Raw genomic sequence first — 14,913 nt, forward strand, 5'->3', positions numbered from 1 at the left:
CTTAAGGTAAAAGCCACTATATATTCAAGCTACCAAAAGTATTGTTGTGTTCGTTGAATATGTGTTCAACATTTCATAGCATTAAAACCAAGAACATACACAAACTAAGTGTTTTTAATTCAAATTCTTTCACTATAAACATTAGAGTCAGAATTGTTTTTTTTCAGTTTAATTTATTGCGCCTTAAAAGTAGTAACTCAGAGGAAGACAGAGAAATCTGCTTAATCTGTTTATTTCTTCAGTCTTGCTAAGCTGTTTAACATAACTACTCTTAAACGCGAAACATTAATTTCGAGTTTTTCCAACTCATATCCGACTACTGTGTTTATAGAAAACACATGACTCCATATCAAGGCTAAAGACCTTATGGTATGTTGTAATAACTCTAAGCATCTGCTCAGCCAGCTGTTGCTACTTAAAACTTATTAATATCAAAATTTCTTAACGATTTGTGAATATAGATGGTTTGTAGTTTGTCGTGAAAGTGACGATTACTGCTAGAATAGGTTTTGTTGTATAAACTCCGAGCGAGAAATAGAAGAAATGCCTCCAAAGTGGAGCTATGATGTAAAATGTTTAAAATAAATGAAAGTAACAAAATATGATATAGTTGAAAGAAAAAATAAAATATAAAGGAGAGAAATGATGTAGAGTCCAATAAAACATCTGGAAAATCAATAAATAAGATATGTAGTTGGAACTGATTGAAAAACCGGAGAGAAAAGAAAACAGTTAAATAGCACTATTGTCACGTGTCCTTTTACAAGAACGATGTTCTCTAGTCGACAATAAGACTGATGAATTCTGAGGAAAACGTCCGTAAAAACAAGAAAACGCAATGCAATGACTAGTAGGTTTTACATATGTTCTCAATTTAAAAGTCAAAACGTGGAAGAATGTTTTCCGATTTACTTTTTAACGTCCATATGAAACATACGAGATTCACATTTTAACGTCCATGTGTGACATACGAAACCTTATTATATCAATATTCGAAGCTCTTTCGCAAATGTGAATCCAAATATTTAAAATATAATAACTCAGATTAGCCAGGTTACAAACCGTAGCAAGATATTTATTCAAGCGCAAACTCTTTATGGTTAATATATTCAGGACACACAGTAAGAGTTATATGTTCAAAAATGATACAATATAATATAAATGCTTAAGTTGAATCTTAGCCAACTGACCAATCGTTGTGCAAGCTTTTATTCTGTCACATTACATATATTAATAATTCCTTTCTTTGATTTTAGCATATATGAGATCATAAGATCAAGTAAACAGATACAAAATGAGATGAGCAACTGATTCTTTATTAGATGAATTCATTATTAAACAAATACATTTGTTTAACTTATTATCACGCTTGTATACAGTAATAGTTGTTATCGAGAAAAATTTAGTTTTTGAACATTAATTTATAATTCCTCTCAATACGATGTTTATTATCGTGTACCCAAAACATGCATTTTTCAATAAACAAAATGTTTGCAGAGATAGGGAAGTACATGAAACATTTATTTATCTATAGAAAACTCAAATACGTTTCTTATTCACTAAATTTATTTCTCTGTAACAGTTCTTTTCATTTCTTAAAATGGATTCCAAACATTGACTATAATTTACTTTATAAATTATCTGACTTCGGAATTTTCCCAAAGAGATATGGAATATTATTTCCTAAATTACAGGGCCATATTTATTGAAGAGAAAATAAGCTCGTTGATGTAGATAATATAAACTGTGCTAATAAAAGTGTTTTCCCTTCAAGATGAGTACGTTGAATAAAACGTTTGAACTATATACTGAAACGAAGAAGTGCTACAGAAAACGAAGAGCAATACGGTAAAGGAAAAGATGAAATATTAATGTTTTCTTTCACATATTCATGTTGAAATGAAACTACTTTGAATTACAATATACATATATAATAACTGTATATCACACATATAGAAAAAGAAGAATTTATCTAGAATATATAATGTTTCCTTGTAACATTCAACTGTCATTATTATTTGTTTTCAGTCCTGGAAACTTTAAACGCATAGACGTGCAGTTCTAAAATAGAACAATATGTTCTTATTATGATTGTCAGTTTCACATATATTTGTCTAGTATTAAAACACTGAAACACGTGTCTAAGCAAGTCTTCATATCTCTGTGTACGAACACAAAATTCGCGTTCTATATGAATAAAATATAAACATTATACAACAAGTTTGTATCGTGATGTTTTTAGTTCTTCATAAAATGTTCAGTACGAGGTAGTATTCACGACACTCAGTTTTACAAGTAACGTATTTCAAATGTATGTTTCTTTACGCTTAAGATTCAAATAATTTTATTGTTTTAAATGTTTTTTCTTTTTAATTTTTCTGTTTAGAATTAAGTTGTTTCTTCAGTCTCTTGCATACAAAGTTTTTAAAAATATTTTGCAAATGTCAACTCTCTTACTGAGTTTGTTGTTTTATTTAAACTTATCAACAAAAATTAGAGTAAATTTTAAAATAATGTAAATAGGAAACAATTTTTCAATACATGTTTGAATTACCACAACAAAATATGTATTCTCGTTATTACACGTTTGCATACCTGTAACAATTATACTAGCTAATTTCACGTGAAATCTCCGCTAATACCTTCAGTATTATAAAATTATTCCTATTCAAAAACAGCATACTATGTAAGACTTAACATGTCTCAAGGACCGGCATGGCCAGGTGGGTTAAAGCGTTCGACTAGTAACCTGAGGGTCGTTGGTTCGAATGCCGGTCGCACCAAACATGCTTGCCCCTTTTAGCCGTGGGGCATTATAATTGTACGGTCAATCCTACTATTCGTTGGTAAACAAGTAGCCCAACAGTTGGCGGGGGGTGGTGATGACAAGCTGCCTTCCCTCTAGTCTTACACTGCTAAAGTAGGGACGGCTAGCGCAGGGAGTCCTCGAATAGCTTTGCGCGAAATTCAAAAAGCAAACAAACACGTGTCTCAAATTATGTGTGTGTTTTATTTGTGAAATAGAGAACCTGGAAATATAAGAAGATGCGTGTGGTTGGTAACCATTTACGCTAAATAGCGAGACACTAATAAAAAAAACTTTTTGAACATAATTATGGAAAAAGCGTTCGTATCGGAACAGTTATTGTTGTTGTAACGTAACAAACAGCTTATATAAACTGTTTTATAACCACTACTGTGTTTGTTGTGTACCAGTCGCCTTGATAAACTCTGGATTGAGCGAAACGCGTCGTCAGTAATAGTTATGGCAAACATAGTGTTGTTGGAATACCATTATTATACACATTTCTAATTCCTGAAAATTACTGAGGGGCTAGATAGAGAATGCAGTGTTAAAAATATAATACTAATGTCTTATGACAAGTATAATTAACCATTTATTATATTACTACAGTAAGCTACCTTAAAAACTAGGCGTCTTTCACACCTTGTATTTCCAATTACTTGCTAATTTCTGGAAGTTATTGTTGTTTAATATTCTATTTTAGCAATTTAGAAACAAAGTGCAATTAGAATTGCATGTTTTATCAAATTACGTGTGGTTAAAATTAGTTCTCTTAACAACTTTAATAACATAAAGAAGTGAATCAAATTCTTTGAAAAACGATTTTGTTCTTAGTAATTTTTGTTCTGTTGTGCTGAAATTTAATTCTTTGTTAACGATATTTTTGTAAAACAATTAAATGCAGTTTATGAAGCACGAAAGTTGGAATCAGTTGAGGAGACAACTTGTGCATCTGGAATGTTTCGTATATTTATCACAATAAATATTCTAAAGCAGAACAAAAATACACGCAAACCAAGTTGATCCATGAGTTTACTTATCACGGACTTATTAAGTTATATTATAGGAATTTAAAGTTTAAAAGACAAGCAGTTTCACTTTTCAGATTCCATGGAGGTTAACTATATCCACACGTATGACTTATATATGCATATAAATTAAAGATTGACTTTAAGATAAGTAAAACATAGCTAAAGTAATAAAACTAGTTTCTCGTGTGTGCACTTATCTATCTGATAAAATGTATATATATTTATATATTGTTTGAAAACATTGAAATTCTGAGTTCAAGAAATCACAAGAGTTGTGATGAAAATTAGTCCTAGCAGCGATACATAGGAAATTTGGAGCAATATCATATAAGACAAATCATGAAAAATATGAACATCTTTATTTATGCAAAGTGTTCATAAAAGGTTTTAAATAACGCTTTATTTAAGATCAGTTTAAACGTTACCACTTATTTTATTGATAATAAACTTAGGTTTATTATTTTCACTTATCGTTCTAGTTTTCAATAAGCTAAAACGAAAATAGACTACGATACGCTTGAATATTAAGTTTAATCTCGCCATTAATAGTAAGCAAATTGGTGCTCGATTTAACTGAATAACCAATTCTTAAAATTAAATATCTAAAAGTTAATATTGGCAAGTGCGTTACAGTAGCATATCTTTAGGATATGACGTCATTAATCGTAGAAAGACTTAAGAGGTACCTAAAAAAAATGCAACGTCAAACGTCAACCATAAACGAATAGATTTCTTAAATTTTCATTTCTTGTCGTGCTAAAACGGGGTCCCCTACCGGAGTAAAACGTTAACGCCCGCTGGGCTCGCCAACAATCTCTTAATATTCATAGACTCCCTAGATATAGAAGCGTTTCAACCTTGCTTGGTATCTCCCAAAACCATTCATCATTGAAACCAAAGTGTCTCTGGAACAGAAGAAAAAAGAAGGCAAAAACACAGGTGATTAGACTAAGAAAGGAAGGAGGGGACGGTGAATTCGGTAGGACGTTATTTCTTGCTACCTTCTCTCGCCTAGACTTACCTCGTTGATTAGAGTTTGTTGAGGGCACAAGTATATAAGAGAGTTCAAGAAGCTTGCATTAATAGATAATATTTTCTTCCTCAGAAACAATGGCGAAGCTACTTCTAAATTAACTATTTATGTGTGTGTAAAAAGTCTTCACTATACGAAAGATACGTGACTGATGAGGTTGTCGCGTGGCCGCCAGATGTCTCTCTATCACTGATAATTTATGGAAAAGAGCCCTTAAGGACAGTAGACCGGAAAATGAAAAATATGTTTCAGGCCTTAGACAAGCATTTTCCTATTTTACGCGTACTTTAAGTTTGTCGTTTTGCACATTGCGTTGCTAATTAACCGTATGAGAGAAATAAATTGGGTTTTCGCTTTTCATCTGCACAATTAAAATAGTTGTTTTTCCTGATTCATGTATTCAAGGCACCTTTGTCGCGAATAACAATAAGTAACAGTGAGGAATTTTTACCATCGAAGGCACCGCACAAATATATGTTCATAAGAAGATTTCCAAGAAAGATATGAATAAACTATGAACAGAATAAAGATCAGATAGTTCGTTAGAGAAAATACGCTTTATTAAGACTTGGCAATTTAATTCAATAATGTTGGGGACTCTAACAAGAATAAAAAGTTCCGAAAGGTTCTATAATACATATAACGGTGAACATCTCCAATTTTTAGTCATGTAGCTCTAAATACTGAAAGAGAAAACGTTTTCCTTTGATATATTATATTACATAAGATTTCTATAATAAGAAAATATTTCATGGATCTGTACAATACAACAATAAGCATCTCCGACCATTAATAATTTAACTCTTGATAATGAGAAAGGCCTCGTAGAGTATTGTAAAAATAGATATTTTAACATTTGTCAACTATTAAAAACAGGATATCCAATAATGTTTCATAGATTTATAACAATACAACAATAAACATCTCCGCCCGTTAATGATTCAACACTTGAAGGACTTGTAGAGTATTTGCCAACTACTAAAAACAGGATACTCAGTAATGAAAATAAAGTCTCTTATGAGCCTGTTATATTACAGGGTTGACAATAAAAAATGTTCTATAGATCTCTAATAATAAAGGAGAAAACATCTCCTACTATTAATAGTTAAACAACTAATAATGAAAAAGACTTCAAAGAGAGGTGTATTAATAAATGTGTGAACATCTCCAACTGCTAGCAGTCGAACATTCATTAATAAAGATGTTTATTAGTGATCTATATCACATGGGTGAACAAATTTAACTTTTAATAGCAAAACACAGCAGTGGGCTGAACATATCTGTAACTTCACAATGAAACAGCCATTATGATAAAAGAAAAAGCAATTTGTATGCCTTGTATGTACAAACTAAACACGTATATTAAAACATTTTCTTAGTTGATTTATGTAAGGATACCATAATTGTACTTGTGTACCTGGGTTTATCTTAACACGAACTGAAAACTAAAAAGTTTGGGAAACTATAAATCTCACACCACATAAGAAGAGAATTTAGAGAGTCATTCCGTTCTATAGAATTTAAAAGACACTGGTACTGAATATAGAAAGTGGTGTCATTCTATAGGTCTTAAATGCCATTAGTACGGAATATAGAATCATACTGTCCAAAAGAACTTAAACGACATTGAGATTAAACATAAATTCATATCATCCTATTGAACTAAAACAACATTGGCAGTGAAAAATATCAGTGAGTCATACTGTTCTCTAGAGCTAGCACAACATTGGGACTGAACATAATGCAGAAAAATAACTTTGCACTGACAATTATTATTTGTTGAAAAATGGATAAATAAGTTTTCATACTATGGTCTTTCATTAACAACTAAAGCCTGAAACTGATGTACAATGAATTATTTATTGCGTTGTTTCCACCACAGAAATCTAACTCTGAATTTTAGTGTTATTTTAATCTCTCAAGTTTACCATTACAACTGTAATGTAAAAGTAGCCCAAGAGTTGGCGATGGCCGGTGATGATTAGCTGCCTTCTCTCTAGTCTTATACTACTAAATTAGTAAATTAGGGACGACTAGCGCAGATAGCCCTCGAGTAGCTTTGCGCAAAATTCAGAAATAAACAATCTTTGTATTAATATTTTCCCTTTCATATTTATTCTTTAGGTAAAGTCATGCTGTGATGTCTAAGAATAATAACTGTTGTGCAAAGTAACTATGATAAATTTTATCCAAAAAAAGCATTCTGTAAATGCACTTAAAACATAAGAACATGTTTACACTCTATGTAACAATTCACCAATAAGACAAGCTAAAAATAAATGAGTTATTCCATATAACGATGGGTGAGTTTAACCTTACAACAATCGACGTTACCTTTGTCGTAGTTGTGATTCACAAAATATTTTGTAACACTTTTTGTATACGAGTATTAACAGAAAAACTGTTTTACTTACAAGTTACAGTAGTCAGAGTACAAGAAAACTCAATCTCATAATAAGCTTTCTTCTAATAATAATTGCTTTGCAAAAGAGCTCGCTTTACACCGATCTGTGAGTAGAAAGTTTTTGTTTTTGTCATTTGGTGTATACGAGATCTTTACGCCAATGTATGTACAGAACGATTTTACTTGTATCATACAGCATATAGAACGTAAGAGCGTTTTACACCAATCTATCCATAGATATACTTTATTTATATCACACAGTGTGTAAGAGAGTTTTGCACCAGTCCATGATTGAAATAATAATGTTTGTATCGTACGGTGTACAAGATATTTTAGTTTTACACCAGATAGCCGGAAAGGGAACTCCACCTCACATATAGACAGATCACAAGAACTTGTTGTTTATAGTATATCTATACTATTTGTCAACTGTTAAAAACAGATATCCAATAATGTTTCATAAATCTGTAACAATACAACAATAAACATTGATCATTGAAAAGTTAAAGGCCTTGTAGATTATTTAGCAACTACTAAAAACAGGACACCCAATAATGAAAATGAAGTCTCTTATGAACCTGTCATATTACAGGGTTGACTGTTTCTAACATTTAACGGTGTAACATTGAACGATAAAAAAAATGTTCTATCGATCTCTAATAATAAAGGAGAAAACATCTCCCGCTATGAATAGTTAAATAACCAATAATGAGAAAGACTTCATTATGCCTTCAATATATTCAATTGTCTATCACTTGATGATGATCAAACACTTAGTTTCAAAGAATTGTCAATCAATTCTTATTGCAACCTTTAATTAATTAATCAAAGTAACATATTTGATCGTGCGTGTTAATATCACTTGTAGAGTAATATTAATTCAAATCCTCCAACCTATGAAAATACATTCAACACTTATATAGTGGAAATTATCCGCTTATAATAAAATATTATAAGTCTATTGTGTCTCACTTACACTGTAATCAAGGTGGAATGATATGGCAAATATACAGATTGAATAACATTAGAACAGGAAATAGCTTGGTCATTGGAGGAACAGTAATTTGTGTATTTCTATATGCGAATCACTTTGAAGTTTTTTATGCACTTTTACCATGACGTTTGTAGATTTTCTACCGATAGTTTACACAAAACCAAGAAGCTAAGATAACTTCTTTAAATACGAAAGACGGTTGTTTAGACCACACTTTTGCAGATTGATTTGTCTCGTAGCAGGATACATTTTATCTTTACCAGATTTAGTTTTATTCTATTTTTCTCCATATATCTTTAATGCATGATGCCTTAAGCATCTGTCATATGTGTATAATATACATTATCAGAAATCTTTAATTTTATGTATTAATAAGATTAACACGTTTACATTTCCTTAAAATTGTCAAGCGTTTCCTCTTCAACTAATTGTTCAGAGAAGTCGGGAAAAATATACTTTGAAATTAAACATAAATCTAGACGAACGAATATCTATTTAAGATGATTTCAGTTATTAATTATCGTTTCATAATGACATTAAAAATCCAAGCTAATTTAAAATAAACATGTGAAGAGATTTGACAACGTAGGCAGCAAGCTACATTAAACAACAAGAACCTTGGATTATTCTAACTCATTCTAAGATTCATGTAACGTTATCGTCGTCTGTGACAACCGATTAAGCGTTTGTCTATATTGAATAGTTTTTAGAAAGCATATTCCATTTTCAGCCTTCTAGTATGGTAACAAATTATTGATCTACGAAGCTAGTGTTACTATATTATGAGAGCTGAAATGTTAATTTTAAAATATCTTGTCATCCTTTCTTTATTATTTTTCTTGCTTTTTCTCTTTTATAAAGAGTCATTTAATTTCCCACAACTAGTCGCAAGTGGTGAGTATTCTTTTTTTACATATAATGTTAAAATATAATTTTCAACATCTGCTGTTAATATTTATTTTTGGTTTTGTAAATAAAATGTAAGTTCAATAGATTGTATATATCACCACCGTTGGTGTGTACCCATTCTGAAGATACTTTAAACGTATCAAAATAACTTCAATATTTCTTTTTAAAATATTTGTTCAGATCTTTAGACCATTTTAATTTCATTATTTAAAACGTCACTCCTTCCCAGGTTACATTACTTATTCAAAGATAAATTTTATATTGTGTTGTCACAAAACAAATAAGTTTACTTTTAATTAATATTTGTATATCAATGAGAAAAGTTTTACTATGGATACTTCTATTAAAAAAAAAAATATCGGAAGCATGAACCATTGAATAGAGTTAACCCTAACTCATGCATTCCTTAATACGATCTCCATTTGCATCAATGGTTGTAATATCCCGTTATTTTCTAACACATACTATACATGGCTTTACAAGCTGTGTAGACAACCAATTCTAGAGAACCACTTAATTAGTATTTCACTAAAAGTGAAATTTTTTAATTCTAATTTTTTTATTATCCAAGTGTCCTTCCTTCAAGAAAAAGATAGATAGATAGATGTACATTATTATCCTAAGAAACCTTCGTTGTATTTTGCGTGAGACACATCCATTTGTCAACCTGATTTATCTACGCCTGTATTTTCTCTTGTTTCTCCTCCATTGGCTCGTTAAGAAAGTGTAGATTTGTACATCATCTTGTCTCTAACAGAAGCTCCATATAGTCTAACTCCTGATTTCCGTGAAGCGGAAACCACATATTACGGATAGTTAAATCATGTAGTTATTATTTCTAAGCACGGAAGTTTAATTGACGCGTGTAAATGAAATATTTTTGTTCGGAATGTAAACATTTTTAAGAATGTGTCCCCCTCCCAAAGAAAAAAAAAGTATATAAAAACCATGGTTTTCATCACAGACTGTGGCCTTTAAATCATTTATCAAAATAACATATTTAATCGAGTGTGTTAATAGCATTCATATAATAATATTAATTCAAATCATTCAACCTATGGAAATACACTGAACACTTTTATTCAATTGACTGTTATTGGATGACGATAAAACAATTGGTTTCGAGAAATTGTCAATCCTTTCTTAAAGCTAATCCAATCGAAATCAATTTAACCTCTTTCATGTCTGCAAAGTAAGGAAAGAGCTGTTAAATCATTCGGTGACAGATTATAAAACATTCACAGAAACCTTGTTTCAGCCGAGTCCTGAAAAACCAAAAAAAAATTTGTCATTATTTGGTCTTGTTGCTTTGTTTTATTGCTCACCACGAACTCATATAGTTTTATAGACCGTAATGAAAAGGAAAAAAATATTAACAGTTTCTCATTAATTCTCAAAAAACACGCTCAATAAAATCTTTATTGTTTGAAGAAGGACCTAAAATTGAAAAATAATTCAACAATTAACAATAAACGATATAAGATATTAATGCCCACTTGTCAGCGTAGCACCAGTTTACAACTAAACTGCTTATAAGCCAAGATTACGTATTGGCTTCACACAAGTAATTCTCAAGTATTTATTTAGAGTAAAAAAGTTTGGGAGTCAATGAGTTTCTTAAATTACAAAATTTCCTTCTCCTGCTCTCCATAGTAAAGTACATGTGGGAGTAGAACTCAGTGACTGTTTATTTAAAAACTTTCTACCTTAAGTTTTTGTTCTTGTTCTAGTAGTTGCACCAGAAAGCTGTGTATAACTTTCTGTTTCCACTGTCGATCTGAAAACTTCGTCTCGTTTTATTGATTGTTACATGACTCTTTTTTTGCTTCAACATGAGATGGTCACGATGACATTTTCACTGATATTTAAAGAAGATTTGTCACGCCCTTTTGTTATTACTTGTCTCTTTCAGTGCTCATATCGAATACAGAAAGAACTGGACAATTATGCTCCATAGTTTATACGCATACAATGTTCATCCTAAATGAATGGAAGACAGTTTCTATCATATCATTTAGGACAGGTTTGTGTATTTAATGAAGGGAAATGCATGTATCGTATAGGGCGTGTTAGACCATTACTATAATTATTTTTAGCAAATGTTTTCCGTCTACCTCCCTTAGAATTCATTATATGAATAAATATGTATATATATGCATAAATGATATTCTGTATGGGATTTCAAACTATGTGTTGTATCTTTAACATTTCAGACTTCACAGTATCTAGTACAAAATTATAAGCTTCAAAAATATCTTATGAAATTACAGATTTCATAGTGTATGTGTGTGGTATGGAATTATAGATTTCAAGGAGAATCTCATAAAATTATAAACTTCACAGTGTTTTATATATACGAGTTTTTTATTATAATTGGCTCACATGCAATGTTTCCCCGATTAACCAACAAAATCAAATAAAGCAACAGGAGATATTTGTTGGTAGTAACTAAAAACAAGAGAGAGAGAAAAAAGAATCTCAAATTACCCATAACCAGACAGTGGTGATTTGTTAAAAGATTCTAGAAGGAATATTTTTACAATAAGAGACGCACATTAAGTAAACATGTTCAAGATACGACCACCTGAGACGTGTAGTTTCAATCAATATCACTGTTGATATATGTATTGGTGAAATTCATCTTATACACATATGGATGTTAATAACCCAAACAGAGAAGCCGTTCATTGGAATGCCTTGATGCATATTTCTTTAAAAATTAATTATCATTGATAAGACAAAGCTTGGCATGTTATATACAGTTTTCTGTATACAGTATATCTGGATTCATTTGTCTAGCTATTAAGTTGAACTGGAATAAAATCACTTTAACGTTGATATGATAAATAAAAGTCTTAAATGACTTTCATATTTAAATGTACTAGAACTAGTTTTCATTTTTTATACTGTTCCAAAGAATATGTTTGTTTTTATTATGATCTATGACTTTTGTTAAAGTTTTGTATCTTTTGCCAAGGGACTACATTTCCTCTTTATCTAATGTTGTCCTTTGTGAAGTAAAGGTGTTATAATTCAGGACGTCTCATCCCTTTGGATGTGAACACAATGAACAAAAAGGATTACAAAGTAAACACCAGAACCTACATGACACTTAAACAATAATCTATTACAACCTTCGTTTTTGCATTGTAGAAAGTTTTGATTACTAATAATTAACTCGTCAAGGAAAATTTCAGCATTTAATTAATGATAATTATTTGCTTGTTTTCAGAAGATGTGTTTCTACTGGAAATAAAAATAAAATTACAGAGAACACTTTCACGTTAGCCATATTTTTAGGATCTTCATTGGAATTATTATACCAATCGTTTCTTCAGTAGAAAATAACAGAAAGTACACTGCTGATCAAATGTACTTTCATTCCAACTACTCAGATGTGGAGAGTAGATGAAGCATCGTATTTGCAGTTCTTTCCTTTAAAGAAAATATTTGCAATATTTTGCCTTTTAATAGCGTATTCAGTAAGGAAAGAAGATAGCCAGTTTGACGTTTCGAAAGATCACTATTTTTAGCTTATAAAAACATGGGTAACTTTGAATTTTTAAAGGATCTGATCCTCTACACGATTTCTACTTAAATTATTACAACTTAAGTTGTTAGTTCCCAAGCACCATTAAGTAGGTTCTTCCTGAGAAGAACCAATTCAATATGGTAAAACGACTGAATGATTTGAGACGCACACATTCTCAGATGACCCATGATGGTTTACCATAATAAAATTCAGGGCTCGATCCTGCAGTGAATACAGCGCAGGTAAATCGTTGTGTAGCTCTAGGCTACAAACAAATGAAATGAAAGCATAATTCTCCGTTATCTACAAGCTATTAGAGTTTACCTAGATCATATCAGTTTAGGTTTTATAAAATACTCTGTTTAACGTCTGAAATACAAAGTTTTCTCTTTACCTGAACCGAGCTGTCTAAAAACATCAATGATTAGTAAATGTCTTCAAACATTCTGCAAGTACAGGTATTTGAATAAATGCAATCTTAATCTTCAAAATAAAGTGCATCAGAGCTTTTTCATCAGATTAAACTTTACTTAGTGTTCGTTTAGTATTGAAACTTACATCAACTTATGGCATGTTCCACCCACAACAAAGAATTAATACTATAAAAGATCTGAAGACACAAAACATTTCTGTCTATTGCTGGTTATTGTTTCACAAGTACAATGTTTTTGGTATGTGTCCTCTCAGGAAAACAAAACAGTACCAATAAACAACAAAATATCCCATTATGTTGTAAGCCTATCTTTGTTTCTAACTGCATTTCTTATTGTTTTCATCATTTATAATATCGTACTTTGTGGCTATTTGTAACAAAACATTATTGAAATCCTTACAAACCAATTCATAATGCATTCTGTGAAATAATATATTGTTCATACATCTTCGATAGATAGATAGATAGTTAAACATCAAAACTAATGAGAGGAGTACACCTGGGGTCTCTATACCGTCAACCTACGCTAATTTCATTGCCTTTCAGCAAGGATTACCATTCAGAAACCCATGTCTATACCTACTGCTGTGGCTTCTTCCATTAATGTCCTCCATAACTTACATGTATATAGTCTGAAGTTAAGGGACCGCTAATGCATTTCTTCGCGGCACGTTTCACTCTGTAAAGAAACGACTTTTCATAACATGGAAACTTTTTCTGGGGGTTTCATTGCATTCCATCTATCTATGTATTCATCGTCATATATTAGGTAATATTAAGGACGTTTTTCCCATATGTGTGTGTATATATATATATGACTGAATAATATATATATATATATATGTATATTTGTAAAACAATTTAATTATCATGTAATTCACTAAGATATATACTTATTAATTAATATTAAAAATGAATAAGATGGAAACCGTTTTATATGTATTTTGTGAAAATAAAACCTATTATAATTTATAAGCATTTTGTTTATATGACAATATGAAACTAACATGGGAATTATACGTAGTGTTTTATTTCTAGTTCTACATACTGAAGATTATAAATCAATAACCAATTCAATAAATATTTATAGAATGGTAATAGTAGCTTATAAGAAGTTTTATAAAATCAAATTAGTAATTATAACTATCATTTATGCGTGTTTTATCTAACGTAACGGTAGAGTCAGCTACAGACAAAAATTAAAAATCCCAACAATAAATGGTATGTGACTTAATGAGATAATAGTAATAAATCAGTAAGCAGTTCCGCGTCATTTAATAACTCAGTTTTCAACTGTACACGTTCAGTATCTTAATAAAAAAATAAAAAGTAAACATCACACGACCAGTTATACCAGAACATTTATGAACATGCCTAATTAATTATTTCGGTACGTTAATAAAATGTAAAGGATTAACTGGTCATTTGTTTTTAGCTTTTTGTTAACTGTTGTCTATTCCAGTCGACTTTGCAAACTCTACAAAAACAACGGAGTACTTTGTCCTTTTCTGTCAGATATAAATAACCAAGTATAGCGAGCTTGGACATTTCTAGAAGCACGTGACAAATACAGAAGATTTAGATATAAACGACATAGTTCTTTTCCTTTTCTATTCATATTTTGTTTGATTGTTTTCGATTTCTATTTTTACTATCTGTCTATATACAAGGTTTTTAACTTAAATAAAAATGTACAGATTTTATGAGTTAAATGTTATACAATTCATCATCACTACTTCTTTAAAAATAAAAAATGTTCTTAATGTCATAG

The 14,913-nt window shown here is 30.6% G+C and overlaps 1 long non-coding RNA gene across 1 annotated transcript in view; it reads left to right on the forward strand.

Moving 5' to 3' along the window:
• The first annotated feature begins 4,352 nt into the window (after positions 1-4,352).
• The window catches only part of LOC143244988 (uncharacterized), a 30,800-nt gene continuing 20,239 nt past the window's right edge, over positions 4,353-14,913 (forward strand). The window contains exon 1 of the long non-coding RNA XR_013025414.1: positions 4,353-4,776. This is a non-coding gene — a long non-coding RNA (uncharacterized LOC143244988). The remainder of the gene's footprint in view (positions 4,777-14,913) is intronic.

The sequence above is a fragment of the Tachypleus tridentatus genome, chromosome 2 (genome assembly GCF_004210375.1).
Source record: "Tachypleus tridentatus isolate NWPU-2018 chromosome 2, ASM421037v1, whole genome shotgun sequence".
Classification (NCBI taxonomy): domain Eukaryota; kingdom Metazoa; phylum Arthropoda; class Merostomata; order Xiphosura; family Limulidae; genus Tachypleus; species Tachypleus tridentatus.